The sequence below is a fragment of the Zonotrichia albicollis genome, chromosome 1, assembly GCF_047830755.1.
Source record: "Zonotrichia albicollis isolate bZonAlb1 chromosome 1, bZonAlb1.hap1, whole genome shotgun sequence".
NCBI lineage: Eukaryota > Metazoa > Chordata > Aves > Passeriformes > Passerellidae > Zonotrichia > Zonotrichia albicollis.
Window position 1 is genome coordinate 27,738,561 of NC_133819.1, and position 25,494 is coordinate 27,764,054.

The 25,494-nt window shown below is 37.2% G+C and overlaps 1 protein-coding gene across 1 annotated transcript in view; it reads right to left on the minus strand.

Moving 5' to 3' along the window:
- THSD7A (thrombospondin type 1 domain containing 7A) overlaps window positions 1-14,121 on the minus strand; it is a 267,196-nt gene extending 253,075 nt beyond the window's left edge. The window contains exons 1-2 of the mRNA XM_014273675.3: window positions 13,977-14,121; window positions 1,570-1,651 (exon numbers count right to left, since the gene is read on the minus strand). The gene's annotated coding sequence lies outside the window, so the exon portion shown is untranslated. The remainder of the gene's footprint in view (window positions 1-1,569; window positions 1,652-13,976) is intronic.
- Window positions 14,122-25,494: the final 11,373 nt, after the last annotated feature.

A 25,494-nucleotide genomic window follows, 5' to 3' on the forward strand; every position in this document is an offset into this window, starting at 1 on the left:
CTTTCTGGGTTGTTTGGAGAGCCTGATATTCCTTAACACTGTTGTTCAGACACAGCTGAACTCTTTACCGAGTTTACTCAACAAACAGGCTCTTTGTCACACTCAACTGCAAGAAAAACAACAAACAAGGATGTCCTTACCCACCATGGGCTAAGAGCCATATTTTAAATGAGCTTATGGATTCCTAGAGTGGAAGCACATCCAAACACACAAAGCAGTAACCACATGGAACACTAAAAGAGCCATCTCAGTGTCTGACTGGCCCCAGGTGTGACATAAAGTAGCATTACTATTGCATAAAAATAGAATACTTGAAACCATAACCCTTCACAGGAGGTGAGCAGCCCTGACCTGGCTCTATCCCTCCCTTTCACCACAGACCCATGGGCAGCACACAGCTGCCAGCGAGTCCCTGGGGCTCTGCTGTGTGAGTGCAGGGCGCACCAGACAGAACCTTCCCCTAGGTGAGCATTCCCAAAGCCCACAGAACATCCCCATGTGTTCAGCAAGGCCCCCTGCTCAGGAACACTGCTGCCATGGCAGTGTTGGCACCTGTGATGGGTGCACATACAGATATTGCTGCTCCTTATGCAGTTCCTGTGCTGCTTAGGAAGGTACGAACACCTCTGGTTCTTCTGTGACCAAATCTCCCCAGGATACAACAGCAATTGTAGGGAGAGAGCATGGGACAGGTGGAATGAAATGTCACTGATCTCTGCAGACTGGGCTTCAGTGATGTTTTCCAATTGTAGAACTTCTCTAGCAGACAGCTATTTCTAAACACTTGCAAAATTACAGTGAATCGTTTGTAAATCACAATCGCTCCATCCCACTGCAGCAAAAGTTAAAACCACAGAGGTAGAGCTTTACAAAGTTTAAACTTCATAAAAATAATTTAGTTTTATATTCCAGGGTCTCCCTCCATAAAAAAAATCCTGTCTCCAGGTGAATCCATATTGCAGATATGGGATTATTGAAAATTAGTTTTGATGGCAGCCGCTATTTTTAAGCATCTCTGTGTAAGTCTTAGATTTGGCTGCCCCATGATGAGCTCCCCTGCAACACTGACATAATTTTGACAGTAAAAAAATGGCTACAAAATTAGGAATTGTCCCTGACAATTTTACAAACTTAGCAGTGTAAGGATTAAGCAGTACATATGAAAATTACCAGTAAAGCTAAGATTAAACGTGATTGTGCTTTTATATTGATGGTAAAAACAAATATGGGAGTACATGAATTCATGTATGTGCATATACACACACTTCTGTGTAAAATAGTATTTTATTCAACATAAATAGACCAGTTATGAGTATCTACTGCATGTGTATCTAACAGTAGCACAAAGAGCACAATAGAAGACAGAAATTATATAGGAATAAAAGGATATATTGCATTTACAAAGGTAATGTATTCATTCATTACAACATATCACATAAGTATAAATATATTATATGGTCTCTGAAATACAATATATTTAATCTATCTGTAGATAGAGATATTTACATTTCCACATGTAAGTGCAGAAAAGTTAACTGTTCAAAAATTGGTAATGATGGAAAAACATACCTGTCAATAATTCAGAATGATCAGAGCTGCAGAAGGCTTTCACACAAGCATGGAAAGTTGAATTACAGGTGAAATCCACTGCCTATAAACATAAAGCGATGTATTACAAAAATACACACACACAAACCCAATCACAAATAAACAGAGATGGGCTCTATACCAGTTTATAAGAATGGCATTTTAAAGTCATCAAGAAGAGCAGTCTGAAAATGCCTCCTTGATGTCCAGCAGCAGAAAAAAATCTATTCATTTTGGCAATGGGACAGAGTGGGAGGAGATTTAATTGGAAAAGATTTCAATAGCAAAGCAAGAATCTTCAAAATGTGACTTTATGAAAGTAGCTCGAATTCCGGTTGTTGTTTGTTTTACACCATTACAGAGAAGAACTACAAAAGACACAGGGCATAACAACATGGATGCTCAAAGATAATACTGTGACTTTTAGATTTAAAAAAAAGTGTCTTTCATCATGAAAGAGAAATGCACACAGAGTGACCAAAGCAGAAATGCATAAAATCAAAGGTATGAAAGACAAATTGAGCCTCACAAACTAGAGGCCATTTAATAAAATTACTGACAAGTCTCAAATGCAAGTAACAGTTTTTTTACAGAAGCTTTGGTGTTGTGCAATTCATTGTCACAATATACTCTGGAGGTCAAATGCTAAAAATGAGGATTACAGAAGGCAGTAAAGCATAAATCATTAAATACTGTGAATGTGTTTCATATATTAAACACTGTCAAATTATTCTCTTCTTGTAGTCTTGCCACACATTGTCTTCAATTGGAGAACTGTTCTTCAGAAATCTTACACAGGTAACTAATGATTGTTAGCTTAAAAATGGTTATTTAAATTATTTACTAACAGATGTCCTTCTGAATTATTAATTTCTCTTGGAAGTCTATAAAGCTTTATAATGAGACTAGTTAAATAAATGTTTTAGCTGTGACCTGAGGCAGAATTTTTTTTCAAAAAGCATCCTTCAGCTGATGAGGCTTGAAGCCAGAATCTCAGTTCTGCTTGGTATTGCAACTCTCTTTTAGAGTTCATGAAGGAATTTTCTACTCATTAGCATACATTTCCATTTATACATCCAAAAGAAAGTCTCCTTTGTTCATGAGGAAGAAGCAAACAAAAATGACAGAAGTTAATTTTTAAAATGCCTCACAAATTGATTTTACCCAAAGTCACTCTTCCCACGCCACATGCACTGAATTGCAACTGCCTGCCATGCTTTAGCTGTGCTTCAGTCCATACAAAGATATTACATTAGGAAACTGCTTGTAGGGCTAACCACAGCATTACACAAAAAAAAAAATTATATAAAAAAAGAAAATCATTTTAGTTAAGCAACAAAAATGTTCTAACTACTTTAGTTGAATAGCTTGATTTTTCTTTTACATTATTTCAGTAAGCATGGTTCGTCTTCATTGTCTGTACTTCTTATTTGGCAATTAGGACAAAAAAAAAAAAAACAGGAAAGGGCTTTTGTTTCATCAGTAGCACTTTTATGACAAGTTATGCCTCAAGCATACCCAAAGACCCTGCAGCATTCAGATGGGAGCCATGTAATACCACTGCTACCCATGAGTAAAACTTCTACTCTGACACAAAGAATTGACACTAGAAAGCTGATTGGTCCAAAACTGCGCCAAATACTTGCTATTGTCCCCAAATAAGCTTGCTTCAAATGAATCTGCAAATTTACTAAAGAGTTATGTCACCAAAACTGCTGCCATCACAACAGAGAGTTAAGATGTTTTCTTCATGTCTTGACAAGCTTCTTTTGGAAAACTGAAGAAAAAAGTAATTGTCCCAAGCGCTCCTAAATACTTGAATGGGGCAGGCAAAACCATCTGCAAACCACTACATTCTTCTAACACAGACCCACAGAACTACATTTATTACAATCTGTTTGCCCAGAAAGCAGCATCATTTAAAGTATTGCAAATGGTGTAAAGAGAATATAAAAGTGGTCCAAAAGGACGACCCCATCTAGAGTAAAGTTTTACAATGTCCTTGGCATCAGCTGATCAGATAATGCCACCATTTTCTGTGTGCTGGATGATTTCTACACCCACCTTCCTCAATTTTCAAGTGGTCTTTGCACATGCTTCTGGGAAACTTGTAAAGCCCCATTAAGTCAGCATATAAAATACTGAATTACAACAGAATACTAGCGGTAGTCAGTGCCAAAAAGCCCAAGTGTAAATCTATTTGAACACTACAGGTGTCTCCTATATAAGAAAAACAAATTATAGGTCATTCTTTTATGCAGAAATCCTAGCAAATAAGAGCTATTGGGACTTAGTAGAGGATTTTGAAAGATCTGGAAAAACTAAAAGAGGGCAATCTAGATCAGCAAAAGAAAAACTGCAGTAACTAAGGGTAAATACCTCTTCTTTCTCAAACTTTTTTGTATTCTGGTGGCCATCTTTCCACTTGGGAAAGGTAGAGAGAGTAATTAAAAAAGCAACACACCAAGTCACATCATTGGCAGGCATTCCCAACATCACACTTTTACTAATGCTGTTAACAGGGTTTTTTTTTAAATTAAGAATAGGCTGAAATTTCCATAAATCTTTCCAAATCAAACGTCAGACAATTTGTTTCTTCTGTGATGAACAGGTAATAGCACAATAGGCAAAGGATGTGGACTGTGATGTGTTTTCTGAGAAACCGTAGCATATTAACATAGCCAGAGACAGAGCTGATCAAAACATATTGGAGACTTGTGACACCAATCAAAGCAGTAGCACTTTGCAACACAGTATCAGTCCTGTAACATTCTTAATCTTTTTAAAAAGAAAAATAATGTTTTACTTCTAAAATACTCAATTCCACTACTGGAAGAAGCAACAAATCATTAAAAATCAGAAGTAATCACTTTTCAGACATATCTTTTTAATAGACACATGCCCGGATAAATGCAACTTGAGCCTCCTCTGCTCTTACACAGATAAAATTATAATAAACTTCACTTAAAACTCTCAGATGAAGAAATAAAGCAGCCTCTAACTCAGGTGCACATTAAATATATGAATTTTTGGAAGGAGATTAAGTCAGTCTCCAAACTTCAATATTTCCGTGCATGAAAAGAAGTTTACAAGATTTTTCCTTCAGCCCAGTTTCTAAAACTCCCAGTTCAAAAATATAGGTCAAGTTATCTACTGCCTCCAAACTTTCTCAAAGTCAGCTCAAATAGTGCAAGCCTGACCCATTTTGAGTGGGCTCTTCAGAACTAACTAAATAAATTAATCAGGTAGCTTCATGACTTTTCATTATGTATTTTTTTCTGCATTAAAGGTCTTGCATATTAAATATATTGGCATTTGAATTCCATACTCAGAAAAGATTGATATGCAGAATTCACAGGCATTTGGGGCTCACTAGTCAGCTCAAGGTAAATTAGTGCTTTATATGTTTTATTTAATAACTGCTAGAGTAAACAAGTATTAATATAAAGGTTGAGCACAACAGAAAAATCACTACTTTTTCTGATCACTATCCATTAGTTTAATTGAAGGAAAACCAAAGCATCAAAAATCAGAATATATAAATTTACTATTATAATACAATTACTATATTAATTCCTTCTTTGGACAACCTAAGCAATGAAAATTCTTTAACTCAATTCTACTATCTTCTCTTATTAGTCCTTGAACCAGAGGAATGGGGAGCAGTTGGGGACAAACATTCTCTACTTAGTAAAACTGACCCATACACTATCCCATGGGGGAAGGCCCATTGGAAAAGCTTGCAAATTTCATCCAAAATACTTCAGTAAGAACAATGATATTTCTACACTAAAATTCCCATTTTCTGAGATATTTTTAAAGGTAGCTTCATTCTGATCATTAAGCAATATTATTCTGAAAATCACTTATGAGGGATTTCTAGTGAATTGTTGTCTTTTTTTGGCTGATTCTGCCAAAGCAAATATCATTGCAGCAAAAGCCAGCATATATTAGTCCTCTCTAGATTTCTGCATTACATTTCAGCAGTAATGTATTCTGCAATACATTTAAAAGTCTTATTTCAGGTACAAGTAAGGCAAATTTCTTAATATACCCACCACAGATTTTCTCTGAGGATAACTACTATGAGAAATTCAAGAGAAGTCCACTGATAAGAAGAGCTGCTCAGGTAAAAGGACTTTTACAGCCTGAGAACTGCTATCTATAATCATGGCACTTTGATCTCTCAGAATATGAACTAATGTATCTGTAATGTAGCTCATTATTAATAGTTAAATATCTTTAAATGGAGCAGCTTTGAAGATCAGTTCCAATATCAATAGCTTGCATTTATATAGGGCTTTCATTTTCAAGGAGAGTGGTACATGGTCCCTGAAACATCCACATGCACACGAACACAGAGACTTCTATTTGCATTCAAACACACCACTAAGACTAGAAATATGTATCCATTTTAAAATAAATATAAATGCACAATCCATCAGCTTACATATAGTTTTTGGAACTTCAATATATAAGCCTAGGTGACATCCCAAAGTATAATCACAGATATCAATGCAGTTGTAGTGATTAATTGTGGAGAACATCATCCAGTGCTCTCTGCAGAAAAAGTTATATCAGAAGATGATTTCTGTGCAAAAAATAAACAAAACAACCTTCATTTTTTAACAGGTTCTGAAAATAAGGGGGAAAACTTTATCTTTTACAGAGGAATCTTCTACAAAATACCATTTTCACTATTTCACTTAATACAAGATAGGCATTTCAGTCAATTCAGATCTTCAAAGACTCACTTCTCTTGAAAATTCTCAGGTAGGATACTTAAAAATTTCCACCAGGTTATTTTTAAATGAGCTGCAGAAGCCAGAGACTTTATACCAGACAAAATCAACAAAAAAAATCTATTAAAGACAAAAATAAAAAGTTCTGTTCAAAGATTTCTGATATAGCAAGCAACACTAGTTCCCCTTCATTTAAATTGATTATACTTGCTATGCAATATTCCAAAGGTACATTGTATTGTAATTTACATCTTCCACTTGTACTTCCCCTCACTTAGATGTTTTGGTGAAAATTAAGTTTCACCAAAACATCTAAGGAAATGAGTCAAGATAGAAAAGAATTTACCACTTAAACAAACAAAACAAAGCAAAAAACCAAAATCAACCAAACAAAAACAACTCTCTAAACAAACATAGGTTAACCTTTTCCTAAACAAATATCAGTTAACCAGCTTCCAAACAGGGAGGGCAAAATCCCTCCAGCACTGAAGCAAAAGGGAACTTCATTACCAACTTTAATGGTTACAAAAGCAACTGTTTGTTGGATATCATCTCTCAAACTAAGGAAAGCTGAAAGAAGCTGAATTTATTACTTATTTAAATAACTAATCTTTTAGCAGTTGATCTGTTTTTTAGACATCGCATCTTTGTAAAAGATTATTTTCCCATAATTACTGTAAAAGCTTTCCACAGCCCAACATTTGTAGTATTGCATTCTATTTCCAAGTTTAATGACCCTCAAAATCCAAGATTGATTTTGGCTTTATTCTGATCAATACTAATCTCCAAGATATATTTGACTTCGCACTGACCTAAACAAAAAGGTCACTATCTGTGTATTAGTCAATCTCCAAAACATTTATTAAATTAATTTCAGAGACCACAAAAGGTGCATTGTTACAACTGTTTCTATCTGGGATTTCTATCCATCATCCTTAGTAAGATTTACATGCAACTGATAATCCACATAATCACATTGTCACTGTAGTGGATTTCTCAAAATGTCTTGATCTGTCCTCAATTATTTTAACATTAATCTTTTTTGTATTTATCTAATTGGAGGAAGACTATCATCTTATTTAGTTACTGGACTACTGGAATCCAGTCTTACATATATTAAAGTCAATGGGAGAATACATCTCCCTTCAGTGACAAAACTGAACTCTTAAAGACTTGGGGGAATATAAAATACTGCATTTATACTTTAGGTCCCCCTGAAAGCAAAGCAGGAGAAGCCTTTTGAATCCAAGTTCTGTGACCAGCACATATTTAAAGAAAATTCACAGCACCAAGAAGCATATTTCTATAATGTTCATTTTTTTAAAATATAGATTTCTGATTAGTTTGTTTTATTTATTGGCTAATTTCAAAGTAGGACTTAAAAACTATACATGCATTAAGGCAGCAGATAACATGATAATAAGATTGTTACTGACTGATCTGGGGTAGGCTTCTCTTCACTTTTATTCTCTTTCCTCAAACAAACAAACAAGCTTAGAGAAACACAAAGAAAAGAGAAAGACCAATAAATATAGGATATAATTAATAGTTGTTAAAATTACTAAATTCATTAAATACCTTTTTTGTTCTTCTTACAAAATGTAGTTTTGCCTTCCAAGGACATTACACATATCAAAAGGACTATCTGCATTTCTGGTAGATACCACAATTCAATCTTTGTGTAGTAAAGATCCCATATAGAACATTACTTGAGGCAAGAACCATGTGTTTATTTCCTCCTTTAGGTAATTTATCTTAAATTAAATAATTTTACAACTTGGCTAAAATTTTAAGCTAAAGTAATAGTAAAGACTCCATGAAATTTCTGTCCAGAAGTATTATTAAAAACCAAGTACTTGTAAGTTACCCACGTATACTTCAATATAATTCTATTAGACCTTATACACTTAGAATTTTCACCCAGAAGACGCATTTGCTTAAAAATTTAAATTTAAGCTTTCCACTGCCTCTGAAGTTGTAGACACTAAAAAACATAAGAGTAGGTGGAATAAAGTGAATAGTAAGTAAAAGGGAGATGTTACTTAAATAAAAATAAAACCAAAAGAGTGTACAGTAATCAAGACTACAGATGCAAAAAGCCAGTGAGGAGGCAAATAATTCCATAAACATAATGAAAAAATCATCCAAGTTTCCTAACCATGGTATAAATAAGGGTCTCACATATATTTTCACTCTGGCTGGGGTGAACACACCCCTATTTCAAACTCAGCTGTTTGATGACTTTTAGACTCCCACTTCCATACTGCCACCATCACCACTGGTCTTGGGCCAGGGAAGTGAGACAGACTTACCTTTCTCCAGATGGAACCTACTTAAAATTACTCATGTAAAGTATCTTTCTACTAAATAAAGTTACATTAGAAGTAAACCTTTTTCTACCCTACAAACAGACAAACAAATGGTCCCAAATCACCAGGTTACCTAAGGATCCTCCAAGGGACAGAGCGGCTTTTGCCAAACTTTGACATCCTGACTTGAAGCAGGAAGAGTACAGCACATACTCTGCTATGGTTGCTAATGGATTCATCCAAAAGTCATCTCTAAGGAACAACAGAGAGATAAATAGAAGCCTGTGCCATTATCTGAAATGTGTAGCTCCACCAGAGATGCTGGCATACTACACAAAAGCAAAATTACACTCTCTTACACACAACACAAAATGAGAGATAAAGCCAACAAGATTCAGCAGACCATAGCTCTTCTAAACTTTTATTTTAAAAATCTGTCATTTTTAGCAGAATTTCAGCTCCACAAACTACTACATTCACTTTCCTCACTGCTTTTGGTATGTGAGTGTGACAGAGGAATGTCTAAAAATATCTACATTGCCCATTTTTTGATATCCCTTTACCAAACAGCTCTCATTTGAAAACATTTTGAATATTATGTGTTTTCAGAAGAAATCTGTAAGAGTGTATGTGGAAACCCAGGGCACCAGGAATATTTCTTTGTCTGCTCTGGGGTGCCCTGACCCCCAGGGGAGCACTGACTTTGATCCTCATTCATGGAGAAGGTTTCCTAAACTTCAAGACAGACTAGAATCTACTAAAGTGTGAAATAGATTGTAGAGAGTAGTGTAGGTGTATCACTCGGTGAGAAATTTAGGTTTTGGGATTTTTAATAGGTTGTGGATGGAGGGCACAGGGTGTCGTCCTGGGTTTCTTCTTCATGCTTCTTCTGCTTCCTTCCTTATGGGTTTGGGTGGCATTTTGTAATTGGGCAGAAAAATCTGCATTGTGGGCTTTTGAGGATCAGTTATTGAGTTAAAAGGGGAAAAAAATCTAGTTATCAGTTCTTAATTGGATAGTTTAGCTTTAAAAAACCTTGTAACAAAGACTGTCAGCCACTTTTGTGGTGCTTTTCCAGTGCGCTCAAGCCTAGTATAGACAATGTACAAAACTCTAAATAAGATAATAATAAACAAAAACCTAAAACCCAAAAAAATCCAATACGTTTCTCTTTCCTAACACAAAACCACTCCAAAAAAATCTCTCCCAACAAAAGAACCCCCTAAGAGGGCCAGCCAAATTCCCAAAAGTCAAAAATCAACAACAAATACCCCAGAGAGTGTATAAAGTCATTCAGAGGAAGAGACAGACCTAAGTACAGGCTGAGGAGTGAGTGATCAGAAGAGATTTATGTCCCACTTCAGCCAGCCCAGAGATCTGCTGAAGCAAAGGCAAAAGAATCAAGAATAGAAAGGCAGGCTGCACACAATGCAGCTTTAGCCTGCTAAGGAGCAACAAGCAGCTTAAAGCTGACGTAGAAGAACAATCACTCAAGAGGGGCTGAACATTGGCAAGCCCCAAAAAGCAATGAAGAATTTCTGAAGCTTCATTATAAACAGCCTGAAAGGAGAGCTGGACTGGCATGCTGCATGGCACGACATTTAAACCTTGGATAGGAGCCAAATGCAAACACTTCCTGGGCACACATAATCCCTTCTGGAAAAATAGAGAAACTCCATCTCAAAACTCCTGCAGTACTTCCCAACACTTCCCACTGTTCCACAACCCATGTGCTCCTACAGGAGGATGTTCTCCAAATTTCTGCAAGACAATTTTTTCAAGGGTAATAGTCAGTTTTTCTCTTGAGAGCAATTTTCTTTACCAAAAGCCTCTGCTTCCCTTCTGCTAGTGTCCTCCTGAGTTTGCAGATGGAGTCCTGAAGTCCATGGAGTCCAACATAGCTTTCATTTCACTTGGTCAAACAAATCAGGACCTCTTATCTCCTTATGACCAGACCATCCTATTAGCCCTTTACAGCACTTACCCAATTTCAATTATTTCTTCTTGAAGATGAGTGATCAGAACATTTCTTCTCATCATAAAGTGTGAAATATATACTATTATTTTTATCAGATATTTCAGAACCCTCTCTACACAGGCATCGTAAGGTTAAATTTTGTTTTTCCCACTGCTACTTTATATGACCATCCAGGTAAATATTACCTTTATTTCTCCTCCAAGTTTCTATCACAAAACAAATCTTAAATAGGTCACATATCTATATATGAATATGAGGACTAATGAATTAATTACAACATCATTCAAAGACCGCAACTTCAGCTATTTGGATAGGAACATGTTTGCCAAATATATGACTGAGGAGATAAGGACAACTGTGGAAAGAGAGACTTGGTCTTCATACATAAATTTCAAGAAAGCTACTATATATCCACACACCACCAGTCAACCATGTGAAAGTTAAAGCGGATATTAAAGTGGATACTTATATATTACAAAAGTAATTTTCTGCTTGTAGTATGCAAATTATTTCCAAGTGGTCTAACACACACAATTAAGAAAAACTGGCCTGCTGAAATCAAAACTTAAATGGCAAACTGACTACTGTAAAATTGCTCATGGTCTGTGAATTGAAATAAATGCAACAACCACTTCTTATATTATTTGGATACCTGCCTTGTATGTGGTAATTTGAGTTGAGGGCACAGTTCTGACATGCATTCTATGCTTATGATAAACTAACAGCTCAAAGAAGATATTGAATATATTTAGCTCAGGAATAGTTTTGCTTCTGAAAGGAAGAGTAACTTCTACATCATCACAATCCATCACAGCAGACTGAAACCTGGGATCTATGTGAATATTAGCATTCCAGCTCATCTTTTCCTGCATCTTCTTCACAAGATGTTGCAATCCTGGTTTCAACCTCTGTCAAGTAAAAGTCTCAAGCACAAAATAAAGTAAATGAAGATGCAAGATTTTTTTTTCAAATTATTAAAATAAGAAATTCTAGGATATCTTTTATATTATCTACACATTTACTTGTCAGTCTAATGAAATGGAGCTAGAAAAGGTACACTGCTATGGATAAAAGTCAATTTAATATAGCTTTGCAGCTGTTAAAATAAAACTAAAATTCTTTCTTTTCCTGATTACATTACAAATACATTTGGGATATCAGTTAACTATCAATTAAGTGTGATCAACCAATGACTTACACCTTTAAAATTTAAAGCAGTCAGGAAGACATAAGTGAAAAGGTATTTCACCCTACACATGCTGACCTAAAGAATTACAAAGGGAAAGCATGGGATTTTACTACTTCAATTAAGTTTATTAATTCAATAAAAAAATTAGTATCAAGTACAACCTAGTACAATAGAGTTCTCTTTTTCTACTGTCCACATTAGTGTTTCAATAGGATCCAAATAAAGACTTTGTTGCTCTCTTGTGGATTTGGATGGCATGCCTGAGTGCAGCAACCCCTCCCACCAGCTCTTCTGGCCAGCTGTGACAGACACACTACATATGATTGCTGTAATATATGGTACACTGCTGTGATATATAGCCTATAGAAGTGCTATGTCACAGTATTATCACTTTGTCAGCCTCCCACTACTCCTCCTTGTCATAAAATGCACAATGTGGGAGATAAATGTGGACTCCAAGGGCCTAGCCACAGCTGGAATTTCTGGTATTTTGTACTGCCTTGGAAAATGAATTATAAAGCATCAGAAATAATGTGGTAGTTGCTAGAGATGCTCCAAATTCCTTAGTTTACAAAGGCAAGCCCCTGACAGTATTAAGACTTAATCTGTTCCAAGGAGAAAAAATAGTGATGAATAAGAGCCCATACCACCTCTGAATCTCAAGTCAGAACAGGCCTCACAAAATGAACCAGTCACATAAATCTGGATTTTTAAAGAAAGCCTTAAAATCTCTAAATTATTGTCTCTTATTATATCAATGGCCTTAGGAGAAAGTGAGTCATTCCAAAATAAAGCCAATAGTATAGCTGAAACAGGAACAAGTCATGGACAACTTGTACCTGAGAAAATCACCTGCTCCCAAAGCACAGCAGGATGTTCTCAAGTGACTTTCATAACATTTGTCCCTGACTGTCTTCCAGGTACTCTCAAAGAGACCTCTTATAAAAAATGGCTTTTTCAACAGAGCCTTTGGCAAAAGAGAACTAAAGTCAGGAAAGGACAGCCTAGGTCCTGTGACCTTTACAAAAGGAGCAAATTATTTTAATATGCTATCTTACACATATTAAAACTAAAGGATGACCTGGTCAGTCTTTAGAAAGTGGACATTTTTTGTGAAGTTCGAGTCTGTTAAACCAACTTTCTTCAGTGTAGCTTCTCTGAACTTAGTGCTGATTTATAAATTGTTAAATGTAGCCACATCAGAAAATTCACTCAGAATTAAGTCTCCCAAACTCAGTGTTAGACATAAAATATTTCATACAACATAGAAAGCCACACTCATAATCCAGAACTACTTTTTTTCAGTTTCCATAATAACACAGATTTACATTTCACTTAGGCTGAATTACTAAAAGGAAACATCTGTGACTTGAATTTACCTTTATGCCAAAAGCCTTTACTACAAGAGTTATTTTCTTTTTTTATTATACTTTGTTCTTTACATTCCTATTGGTTAAGAGAGTTCCAGAAGTCAGCTAACCGTACGCGATATAAGACCATGCCCTCTGGTCTCTTTACAGACGAGTCTCGGCTGCTCCTGCAGCCTCAGCTCCGCCGGTCCCGTTACCAAACGCAGCCCGAGCGCGTCAGTGCCAGCGCTGAGCGCTCCCGGGCACGGAGCGGCACTTGTGCGTGTTTAAAGGGCGCAGTCACAGCCCTGCTCCGACAACACGCACAAATTCACCGGACAAACGAGAGGTTTTTTTCTTAAAATAGCAATTATTGGCTTTCGCAAAGCACCCTGACAGCTTCAGTCCCGGGCCAAAGGCTCGCTCACGAGGCGCTGGGCAAACCCTTTCCGACGGCCTTTTTACTTTTTATAGGCATGGGCTTCACGTCACGCCTTTTTGCTTTGCCTCCCCACCAAGGGTGCATCCACAGCCAAGCAGCGGCTCTGAGGGCGCAAAACTCTGCGTGACACCCGCAAGAACCCTGAGCAAACAGTTTTCCCGGCCGCCGCCCGGCCCCTCCGCAACTCCGCGCCGGGAGCAGCCGCACCGCTGCCGGAACGCGGCACGGGGTCCGCCGTGACCGAGCCGAGCGGCGGGGACAGGGCGAAGGGGAGGACGCAGGTGAGACCCGGCTCCGCGGCCACCCGCAAGCAGCTCCGCCCCATCCCCGCATCTCCCCGCATCTCCCCCGCCACCGTGAGCGCCCGCCCGCGCACTCACCGCCCCTCGCCGCTGCGCTGCCCAAGCCGGGACGCGGTGGCGGCATCTCCCTCTCTCCCTCCTTCCCTCTCTCTCTCCCTCCTTCCTTCCCTCCCTCCTGCGGCGGGGCGGAGGCTCCGCGCCCCCGGTGCCCCGCGCCGCCCACGCCGCCTTCCGCGGGCCTTCGCCCGCCCCCGGCATCACGGGGCCGCCCTCCCCGGGAGCCAGCGGCTCCATCCGCAATGCAGCTGCGGCCGCCCTCGCTCCTTCTCCCGTGTGTCCTGCCCCGCCCGGCCGTGCGGGCACCTGCCCGCTGCCCCGCGGCTGCGGGAGAGCGAACCGCGCCCGCTGCCACCGCCGGGGAGCTCCCGGAGCCCCGAAAGCGTGTCAGACAGCAGCGAGAGCGGGGGAAAACCACACACACACACAAAATGGAATAATAAAGGAAAGAACAAAGGGAGGTGAGGTGGGATGTGAGGAAAGGGTGTTAAAGGGTGTTCTTTCCAAACAGACTTCTGCGGGTTGTTTCTACCCCCCACAAACCTATTACTGCGGCGGACCCCTGGGACCAGCCGAGATTAATTGCTCTGTGTTATGAAGAAAATGATAGATGACATTAATCAGGGAAGTTGTAAGTCATCCACGTTTGTAGATGGAATTTGGAGATTAGCTGGGACAGATGGCAGGCAAACAGTGCGCTCTCCAGGTCTGGCGTAAATCATCAATGTCTGGAATTATTAAACAGCCAATGACAAAACCTCATGCATTTTACCGGAGTGTATCTTAGAAAGATGAATATTCATTTCATATCATGAAAAGCTTTTCCAATCGTTCTGTTTCTCTTTCTAAATAATGGAAATATTTGGTTTTCCTTTCTGGATGTCAGAAACTTCAAGCTGAGAAAAGAAACTAGACTTTTCACACCTCGTGTCCTTCAGGACGTTGATGAGAAGCAAAGCCAGGCAAACAAGTACCTAAACCACTGCTTTAATGCCCTTTCTTAAGTAAGCAGAAAAAGTTGCTGGTTAATAGGCTTGTCTTGACATCTCCAGTAGATCTATCTTTATTTGCAGTAATTACTGCAGCAAAATATTTTTTATTTAGGTTTTCTTTTTCTTCATGCACTTTGAGAAAAGGAGTGAATCGATGCAACTTTTATTCATAACTCCTAAAGGAACATTAAACATTCTGTGGAATCTAAATAGTCCAAGTGGAGAGAAGAACTTTTTCTATTTGTGTCCCCTAATTTTTTATTTTTTTCACATAGCAGAAATGAGTTATGGTATGATCAGCTTCAGTAAATCTTTCATAGTATCGTATTGATTGATATGTCAAATGCTTGTCTAAATATAAGCTTAGCCCCAATACCTATGACTGAGTAATTGTAAGCTTGATTGCATGTCCTGCAATAATGTGATCAATCTACAGCAACATTCAGAATTTCACAGAAACCTGCTCTATAAATCCAATAATAGCATCTGTTCTATCACATTAGCAGCATCACTGTTCAAAACACTGAATTTACAATAGTTGTTCAAAAAATATTAAAATAGTAACTACTTATATGTAAACTAAATATTCACCAGGCTTACCAGTTTAATATCCATTATTAAAAGCTTAAAAATTACTGTGATTTTTATTAGATTTAGGAAAACTGATGTGCAAAATAGCAAATGTGCCTTCTTTTTAAAAATCTGCATTTGGATTTTGTGAGCACTCGACCTTGAATCACCTTTAAAATGCTTCAGTATGTGATGTAGAAACATCCTTCCACAAGGCAAAGTTTTGCCTTTCCTAACTTTGCTGTAACTCTAGGAGGAAATCAGTTTTAAGTTGTTTAATTTTTAGATCACAAGGGCAAAGCTAACACTTCAAGTGGAGAACCACATCATTGCTATGACTTAGAAATATCACTATCTGCAATCAGCAATATAATTGAACAATATAATTTAGGTTGATAAGAGATGATCTGGTTCAACTCCCTCCTCAAGGCAGTACAACTTCTAAGCTAGATCAGCTTCCTTAGCACCTTGTCCAGCCTAATTTCAAAAATCCCACAGAATGGGGATTCCAACTTCTCTGGGGAAATTGTTCAATTCTGACTATTGCTTATTGTAGAGAGTGCTTTTGTTTTTCCAAATTAGAATTTCTCTCTTGCTGCAGCTGGGATCTGTTGCCTCTCATCCTTTCTCAGGGCACCTGAGCAGAGTGTGGTTCTGTGTCCCCTGTAAGGACTCCCTCAGCAGTTGAAAATGGCAATTACAGCCTCCACCTTAGCCTTCTTTTCTTCAGACCTCTCAGAAATATTATTAACCTTTCGTGAATTCACTACTCTTTCCTTATTTCTTTTTTTAATAAATCACACCAAATTTAATATTATAAGGCAAAAGTCTTATTTTTGGGACTTTTTTCCCCTTATCTCTCAGAGTATTAAAAATGGATAGTCAAAATTACTCATCCCTCTTCTAAATAGTGTACTCATGACAAATCCTACACAAATCAGCATGGTCACAGTAAAACTTCATCCTACTTCTAAAGTTCCTATTTCTATTTGAAAGGCCAAAGATAAAGGTCAAAACAATTTCTATAATTTGGCCATACAAGTTGGTCATGTGGTAACTTTAAGGGTATCAGCACTACCTACAGAGCAGACTGAGTTTCCCAAGCCTTAGCTAAAGAAATACTTAATACCAAATATTCGGATTTTGCTCTGGCCATAATGACTTTTTCCTGAGATGAAGTTTCTGAGCTATATTTGAAAACTAATAATATTTTTGTGCATGTGGCCTGTGCACAGCCACAGGGGCTTGTTCTGAGACAGGCCATGAATTGAAGCTCTCAGGGGCAGTAGCACAGAGAGAGGCTGCGAGGGGGAACAACAGGCAGAAAGGGTAGCCTAGGTTGAAACTCTTCCCTTCCATTTACAAAAGCTCTGGTTTGTCCTCCATCTCAGCAAAGGAGAAAACTAGGATTTCTACTTATTGTGTTCATCTTAAACTATTTGACAGGTTTACCAGTATGCTCCTTAACACTACCTGTATTTTAACTTATTCTCTATTTTTTCACTGCATAAATTATGTGCTCTTTATATACACATATATATTATAAAAATATACCTTATAAAAATACATATAAGGTAAATAATCTTAAGCATCTCATGGATACAGACATTGTTGTTTGAAAGAATCCTCATTTCACACTAGAACCAAGCTGCAGCTATACCTGAAATGTAATATTCTGATGGGATGCAGAACCATCATCACATTCTAAACAAATATATCAGCCTTGCAAGGTGTGCTCATAATTTGTATGGTTTTTTTCAGACTCTTTAAAGCAAACCAAGGATGAGAACTGAAAAGAAGTTGGCTGAAGTGCTCTGTGGGACTTTAAAGAAATATCTTCAAAAATCTGTTCAGAACTTCTGAAAGCTTTCAAAAGTTTTGTGATTGTGCAAAAAATAAATGGTGAAAAAATTATCCCTAAGAGACTTGACAACTGAAAATACATGTTCATAGTCAAGGAACTGAACCATCCAACAAATTGGAGAGCAGTAAGGAAGCTCTTCCCTCTGTTCAGCAAAGCTGTGATGAATTGACTGAGTTGTCACTATTTTACACATCCTATGCTTTATGTCACATTAGTTATTCCAGTGAGCAGAAGTCTACTCAAGAAATTACCAGCATAGCAGACCCGAACTAGCATTCCTGTTCACTCTAGAAAGCTTTAATTTTCTAGCACCATGTGGATGCAGACAGCACACACAACTACACCCCTGATTACAGAGAAGATTTAAGGCAAAACTGATGAAGCACAGACAGATTTACATTGTCCATGCATAACGTGCAGCTCAGACTTATCTGCTCTTTTCCAATCCACTGTCTCCTAGCTTTATTTTAAAATCACAAACAAATTATTACTGAATAAATGTATTTTTCCTTCCTCTATGTGAAACATTATCCCTAACATAAAATCAAATATCTGGTAATTTCTTTTTTTATTCACAGACTGCTCCTTACAAATTTAAGTGATAGGGCAGTTTGAAGGCCTTCCCTTGGTATTTTGGCCACATGTCCTAAAACAGAAGAAATTTGAAATAATGCTTATTTTTCTATCTATTTATAGATGCCTCTGGTTTTGCCTCAGAAACAAAAATGTCTCTTGTCATATCCGAAATATACAAATTGGGAAACCTTCCATCTCTTAGTTTTTCTATCGAATTAGCATCTTTAAAAAGGCTTCTGCTGGAGAACTTCCTTTTCCTAGGATGCCATTTGAATGGTTAGCAGCACATTTATCTACTAGAAATAATGATATAAAATATATTTGAATTAAAACAGATTTTTGACATTTCTGTTCAAATCCAATTTTCTGTGTATTCCCTGAAAACTGAACACTTAAAAGTACTGGGATATAAATCAGTCACTGAGGAAAGTCCTGCCCTGCCATAAGGCTTGCCTTAGGAGAACTGATATTTCAATCAGCTATTAAGAAAAATATAATGATATTTTATATCTACCACTAACTCCAGAAATGATGATCAGAGCAATAAATATTTACAGCTATCAAGAGTTAGAAATATGGAAAGCTTTGTAGGGACAGGAGGAAAGGCTGGAGACACCAGGCAGGAAAGTGAAAATGAAGATGCTGAAATCAGACTGCCAAGCAATATGAAAGGGCAGAACAGCAATGGGGTGCACAAAGGAGCTGCTGGGATCTGAGAACGTTTATTTAAGTGTAGGAAGAAAATGTTTCAGAACAGAAAGAGATAATATTTAATTTTTTTAGTCCCCGTGGGGATTTACCTTCTGACACAAATTTATTTTGCCTAAGGCCTGCAAGCCTTGCTGCTAAAAGCTTTATGCAACAAGCAGTGAAAATTTTATTCATATCAATGAAGTTAATAGAACCATTCCAACACTGACACTTTAAGAAATTGAAAGAGGAAATAAAGTTAGGAGCATCCACTTCAATTTGTATCTGTGATCCTCTGTGCTTGCCATGCCAATAAGCACATTTGGTCTCTTGAAGGAAATCTTATTATCATACTGTCTCTCCCAGCAATGTATTTTGAGTACATTCCTATGAACAGGACAGGAGGGCACACAGCTGGAGATGTAGAAATGTCAGGTTGTCAGCCATGAGATGGGACAGCTCAAAGTCTACCCTACCTCTACTGTTAGTAAAATGTTAATAATTTAATGAAGATTTCAATGTATCCAATGGTAATATGTCCCTGATCGTCATTCCACAAGGGGAAGAAAATAGATGGTTTAATCCCAAGTTAATGTTGGTATTTTAACTCACTTCTCCCTTGCTTTATGCTGAAGGTATAAGAAGTGTGAGGAGAACATTCTGCTCCTGGATTCACACTCCAGGAACACACTCTGCACTGGACTTCCTGCTCTTCTTTCACAATTACTTACCTGGAAATCTGAAGCTCTATCATTCACTGTACATTCAATATATACCAAATAAAAGCATATCAACTTCAGCATTATAAAACCTGACAAGAACCTTTATTGCACAGCTTTACTACATTTGTAATGCCTGTATAAAATAGCAGCTGTATATCACCTTTATTTAATAATAATAACGAACCTTCTTAACATTAGTTATCTACTAAATAGTGAAATTTTTTGCCAGTTTAGTGTTTACACTGGCATTAAAATGACAGAGGATAATTTACTGAAACATTCCCTTTTCTTTGCTCATTTTTTTCACTATAGTTTGGAGACTAGAGGAACTCCAGGGAGCTGGCAATTTGAAAAATAAAGGTCAATTTTTGTTAACGAAAGCAGAATTTACATGGAAGGAAGAAATTTGCATGAAAAGCTGGCCCTCTGTGAACTAATTGCTCATTACTCTCATCATCCCTTAGGAAAGATGTGGATAATCCTATTTCAAGACATATAGCATTACTGAAATTTTGACAGAATGAACAAGGCTTGAATCTACTACAAAGGGCCCCATATCAAAGGCAGAAAGGACACAATTCATTTCTAAGTCTGGAACTGTAAAAATCCACTCTCATTGAAGTACACTAGTGTAAAATTTTCCCAAAATTGCCTGTAAAGAGCTAAAAATGTATCCCCAACAGCATCCTGGAAAAAAATCACTAGTTCATCAATAAGAAATGTAACATCACTCAGTGAGCCCTTCCTAGAAACCACTTTTCTTTCAAGGGAATGCACTATATTAGAGCTATATGGAGTAAGATCTGTTTGGTCCTGGGAGTAGATGTGGTGAGAAAAGTTCATGTAGGCTTTCATTTCTTTCAAATTTTAGCCATAAATATGACTTTTTTCAAGTGGAGGAAATACCTGATGCCTATGCAGATGCTGTATAAGTGGCATGCTTTACATAAAAAATTATTGCATTTGGTCTGGCAACATAAACATTTATGGTAATGGGTTAAAAGCAGATTGGATGGGGCTTGGGACAAGCCAAGCTTCTAACCTACCCAAGTCATCCTGTCACTAAGACACATTAAATGATCATGGCCACTAGAAGGGGGTATTTTTTAACACACTACAATATAAAAAAACATATTTTTAAATTTTAAACTTCATATAAAACTTCTCTCCTGTGTTGGGTTGCCCAGGAATGGCCAAATGCAGGCCACACCTCACTGTGACTTTGGCTCAGAAAAATGGCTCATTATTCCAAGAGACACAATCAAGAAATGGTGTATCTGTCAAAATGGTTTCCATTTGCACTTTATTATTCATTTTACTGTGATAATGCTTTTATTTTCAAAATATGACAATTTTCTAGTAGACTGCAATATTGCATACCATACAAAAATACTAATTTTGGAATTTTTCTATAGAGCTTTATTCCAATAACTCAGAAAATAAGTCACATTGTCTAAGCTGACTTGATCACTGATACAGCATAAACTGTCATGGTATAGAATGGTTCATAAAGGATTATTTTGGAAACGTGTATATGGTGTATTTAGCACATTTTTTAGACAAAAAAGAATATAAAAACATTTTGTGCTGTAGTATTCAATGGCATTTTAGTGTCACACAGAGTGCTGTCATGCTTTAAACTGGTATCACAAAGGCATTATCAGAAGAAGATATATCATAATAAAAATTGCCCAGCAGAAATGGTTGCAGAGCTCTGTTTGTATACTCTAAAATCCCTTGGAGAAAATAATAACTGTGCATGTCTATTCTTATGACTGGGTCTTCTGAAACCTTAGGGAGTTTTCCTTTCCTGACTATAGAAATATTTTGGGGCTGGTGGTTTTTTATTTTGTTGTTTTTTTTTTTTTTTTTCTGGTTTTTGGGTTTATTTTCAGATTTTATTCAGATCAGAGTTGGGCTGGTTTGTTTTTAAATGAGGCAATAAGCTCACAGCATGTAAAGAAAGGATAGGTGTAGCTAAGAGAAAAGGCAGGAATAACTCATCTGCCTTATCCTACACAAAATTCTGTTCACAAGCACTACAATTGAAATCAGTAGCATTATCTAAAATAAAGTATCAAAAAAGGATTTATAAAACATAAGTAAATAATAAACAGGCTCTCATCCTGAACTCAAAACTCCTGGTTGCAAGACTCCTCGGTTGGACGGGACTTGGGACAAGCCTTGCTTTCTCCACAGCTTCTAACCTACCCAAAACTGACCAATAATCACCCACACAGGAAAAACACAGTGGAAAGGAGAGGGGAGGATGAGGGAAGGGAAATAGAAACAAAGCAGTAAATTTTTCAGTACCTGGGAGCTTCTGGGACTTAGGACTTGAGTTACAGGCTTTTGTTTTGTGGATGCACATCACCTACTGACAAGACTGATAAACCCAATCAGAAGCATCTTTATAGGCTCTGAGGTACTCAGAAAATTACATAATTATTACTTCTAATTATTTTTATTAAATGAAAGGACTATTGGCCATTACATATTCTAAATAAAATAAAACTTTTATTCACCTTTGATGTAGTTTAAAGTTATGTGCATGGTATTGGCTAGAAAGTAAAGCAATATTCAACTTTATATGTTGTTTATTCTTATTTTTCCCTTCTTAGATTTACCTCAGAGCTTAGGAAGTTTTTTACGAATGTAAATAAAAGTCACATCAACCCCATAAGGCAGACAAAATCCTCAGGTGACAAGAATAGAGAAACATTAAATGGGATCCCTGTAATCCTATCTTCTAGTCCACAAAGCATAGCTCATTACATTTTAGGTTGAATTTATTTTTAAAAGCCTTCCAGGGCTATCCCTTTGTAGCTGTAGGGTAACTATCCTAATGCAACATGGAGAGAAGGCAAAAGAAAAGCTCAGGAATTAAGTTTAAGTCCTACTTTCAAAAAGCACTTATAATGTCTGACTGAAAACACATTGAAAAGCCATATGTAAACCCTTCTGAAAATGAGAAAATTATTGCAATCTGTCTAGGCAATGGTTTGAAATTCCAGAGAACTATCTGGCCTGATCAAAAGCTGTTGTTGTTCCCCACCCCCTTCCCTGCTCCATAGCTGCACAAAGCCCCTAGTGGCACTAATGATGCTATCGCTCCTTTTTGCAGAGCTGTCATTTCTCCTAATTATCATTTATATTGGGTTCTGCTGCTTTCTGATATTAATATTACCACATATATACTTTAATTGTTAGGCAACACTACACGGTGCTTATTCATAAGAGAATTTCATCCCCCCTTGACTTCTCTGAAGCCTTGAAATGTTGATGATGTCTTTTAGGATGGTCTCTGCTTAATCTCATTACTGGGAAAGAGTTAGCTGTCCATAGAACCTTTAATTTCATATACACAATTGTCCATTATTTGAGAAAAATGGATAATTGAGCATCCAATTAGTGAATACCTGCCTGCATATACAATTAACCAATTTGCAAGATTAACCAGCTTGCAAAATGTCAGTCCCTTTCATAGGTGACTCCCTTTGATCTCTCAGGTTTCAGGTTACTGTCCTTTTGCAGAGGAAAGGTAGGAAGGGAATTATGCAGGTTTTGGTTGGAGTATAGATAATTTTTTTATAATATCTAACATGGGCCTCTATTTTGGGTTTGTGTTGCAAAGTGTTGGTAATTCAGGGATGTTCTAGTTATTGCTGAGCAGTGCTTACACTGAGCCAAAGCCTTTTCTGCTCCTCCAGCAGCAAGGAGCTGGGAGGGGGCACAGCTGAACAGCTCACCCCAAGTGACCCAAGGGACATTTCTCACCATATGGCATCATTCTCAGCATATGGGGGAAGAAGAAGGCAGTGAAGGATGATTTTAGTGATGGCATTCATCTTGCCAAGCAAACCATTATGTGTGATGGACACGGATGCCAGCAAAATCTTCCCCTTATAAAAAAAAAAAAAAACCAAAACACCCCAAACTCCCCTCCCCAAGGAAACAAAAAACCCCAAACAAAACAAAAACCAAAACCAAACAACCAAAGTTATAAAACCAATCAAAGAAAAAACCCCTCCAAAACAAAACAAACAAACAAGAAGAGAGAGAAAAATGGATCCTGGTATAACACAGCTGTTTGGCCTCTCTAATAGATATAATTGCAATTAGAAAGTATACTTAGCTTTGAAGAAGTTATATGGGATTCTAGAGTTCTCAAAACCTCTTTCTACTTTATGTTCTCTTAAGCCTTTTTAATGACAGAGTTCCTTCCATCATTGTAATACTTTTATTATTTTCCCCTCCCAGAAGAAGTGGGAAGCATCTATTATATTTCATCATTTAAAAGGTATGATGGACACAGTATGGACTCTCTGAAACCAATTGTTGGTTAAAGTAAATTTTATTTATCAAGAGAGGTGAGGGGACAGATGCTATGTTAATTAGCATGAAACAGAAGTAGAGTTTCCCATAACTTTAGGCAGTAGTAGGATTCACTAATTTAACTAATACAAACCTGATCAATTCTAATTCTGTGTTCTACAGAGATGAATTTGCTAATTACCTTTGGTTCACCTGTGAAAACTATGAAAAATAAATCAGCTGATAACATTACATCTTGAGGAACTTTCTGAGTTTCTAGAGCTACTTTTTTTTTGTGAACCTTAATTCTGCCTTTACTTTCTGATTTGCAGAACTAGAAGTTGCCTAAAGCAATTTCCCAAATAGCCATCCTTCAATAATGCTGCTTAAAATAACAGCTTTTAAAATACATATATATATATAACTGAAGACATACTTTGATTTAATTCTATGTGGTGTGTTTGCTTAAAAAATAAAAGAACATCTACAAACTAAGCAGTCAAGATTCCTAGTTTAAAAGGCTATTCTGTCCCTTCAAAACAAAACCAAAGGGAATCTATTGTACTTAAGAAACAGTCCTTAGGGGGATATAAACAATAGAAAGTGCCAAGGAGTCATTTTCACTAGAAAGTCACCTTTTAGCCACAAGCAAACATATTTTTTATGAAGATAGTCTGCATTGCATCTACTAAGAACCAATAATGAAATTAGTAGCTTTAATATATCAAAGGTGCTGCTATTTATGTCCTCCATTCATATACACCTGTTAGTAAAAGCCTTTTCATAGCTTAGCAACTAGTTTCAGTTACTTCATCCTCTGTTTTCATTGCCAGGCTTGGCCAGTTGATTTTTGCAAATTTTAAGAGTGTGCTCTTAAGTGCTGGAATCTTAATGGTGACCACATCATGGACAGTATGCCAGTGCAGCAACCTTCATCTGGCTTTCTGAACTTTACCTCCAGCTGCTATTCAGCTCATTTTGTAGCTACACAAAATTATAGTTTACCCAACAAACTGCAAGTTGAGAATTGGTACTGGTGTAAAACTTTGAGAGCCCATTAATGTACAAGGGGGAAAAAAAGTGGTTTGATATAACATTTCAATGACCAAACTAATAAATATGAAAATCCAACTCACTAGTGTTAAGAATCTCACTGAGTGTCCCTGAAATTTGTAGTCATTTCCTCTAATTGCCCGTAAGAGAGTTATGTGTTATTTCTACGTGGGAATTCTCATAATTCTGTCCTACTCTGCTGGTTTCATCAGGAATAAGGTTTGCTTGTTAAAAAAAAATGAAAAAAGGATAAAAATCCTGCAGATAGGTTCTTTTCTAAAACCAGTCCAAAAACCCCTTGTTAAAACATTGAAATCTGTAATTTAGTGTCGCTGCAAAGGACAGCGCTCAACTCAAGCTATGAGGTTTATGGGACATGGCTACTACATGCTTTAAATTACTATTTGAAGCATTCACATTCACTTTTTCTGCAGGAAAAAAAAAACAACCCACAGTTTTCTGAACAGCCCTCCCTTATTGTTTCTCAACATGGGAAGAATATGTCCTTATCTGCCCTGCTATGGGCATTACATCATGCAATATACTGCTCAAAAGGCAGTCTATTTAGAAACTTTATTCCCTGAAAGTCAGGAAAAGTCAGCACTATGTGGTTTTTTTGGAACTCTAACCCTGCTGTTAGGCAACATTTAAATCATTTATGACCATGCCTTCAGTTCCCCTACAACTGGTTCCTCCTTTTTAAGTCAAATCTGTGTTAAAAATATTGTAGACATGTGCTACTGTAGTCTACATGTGTA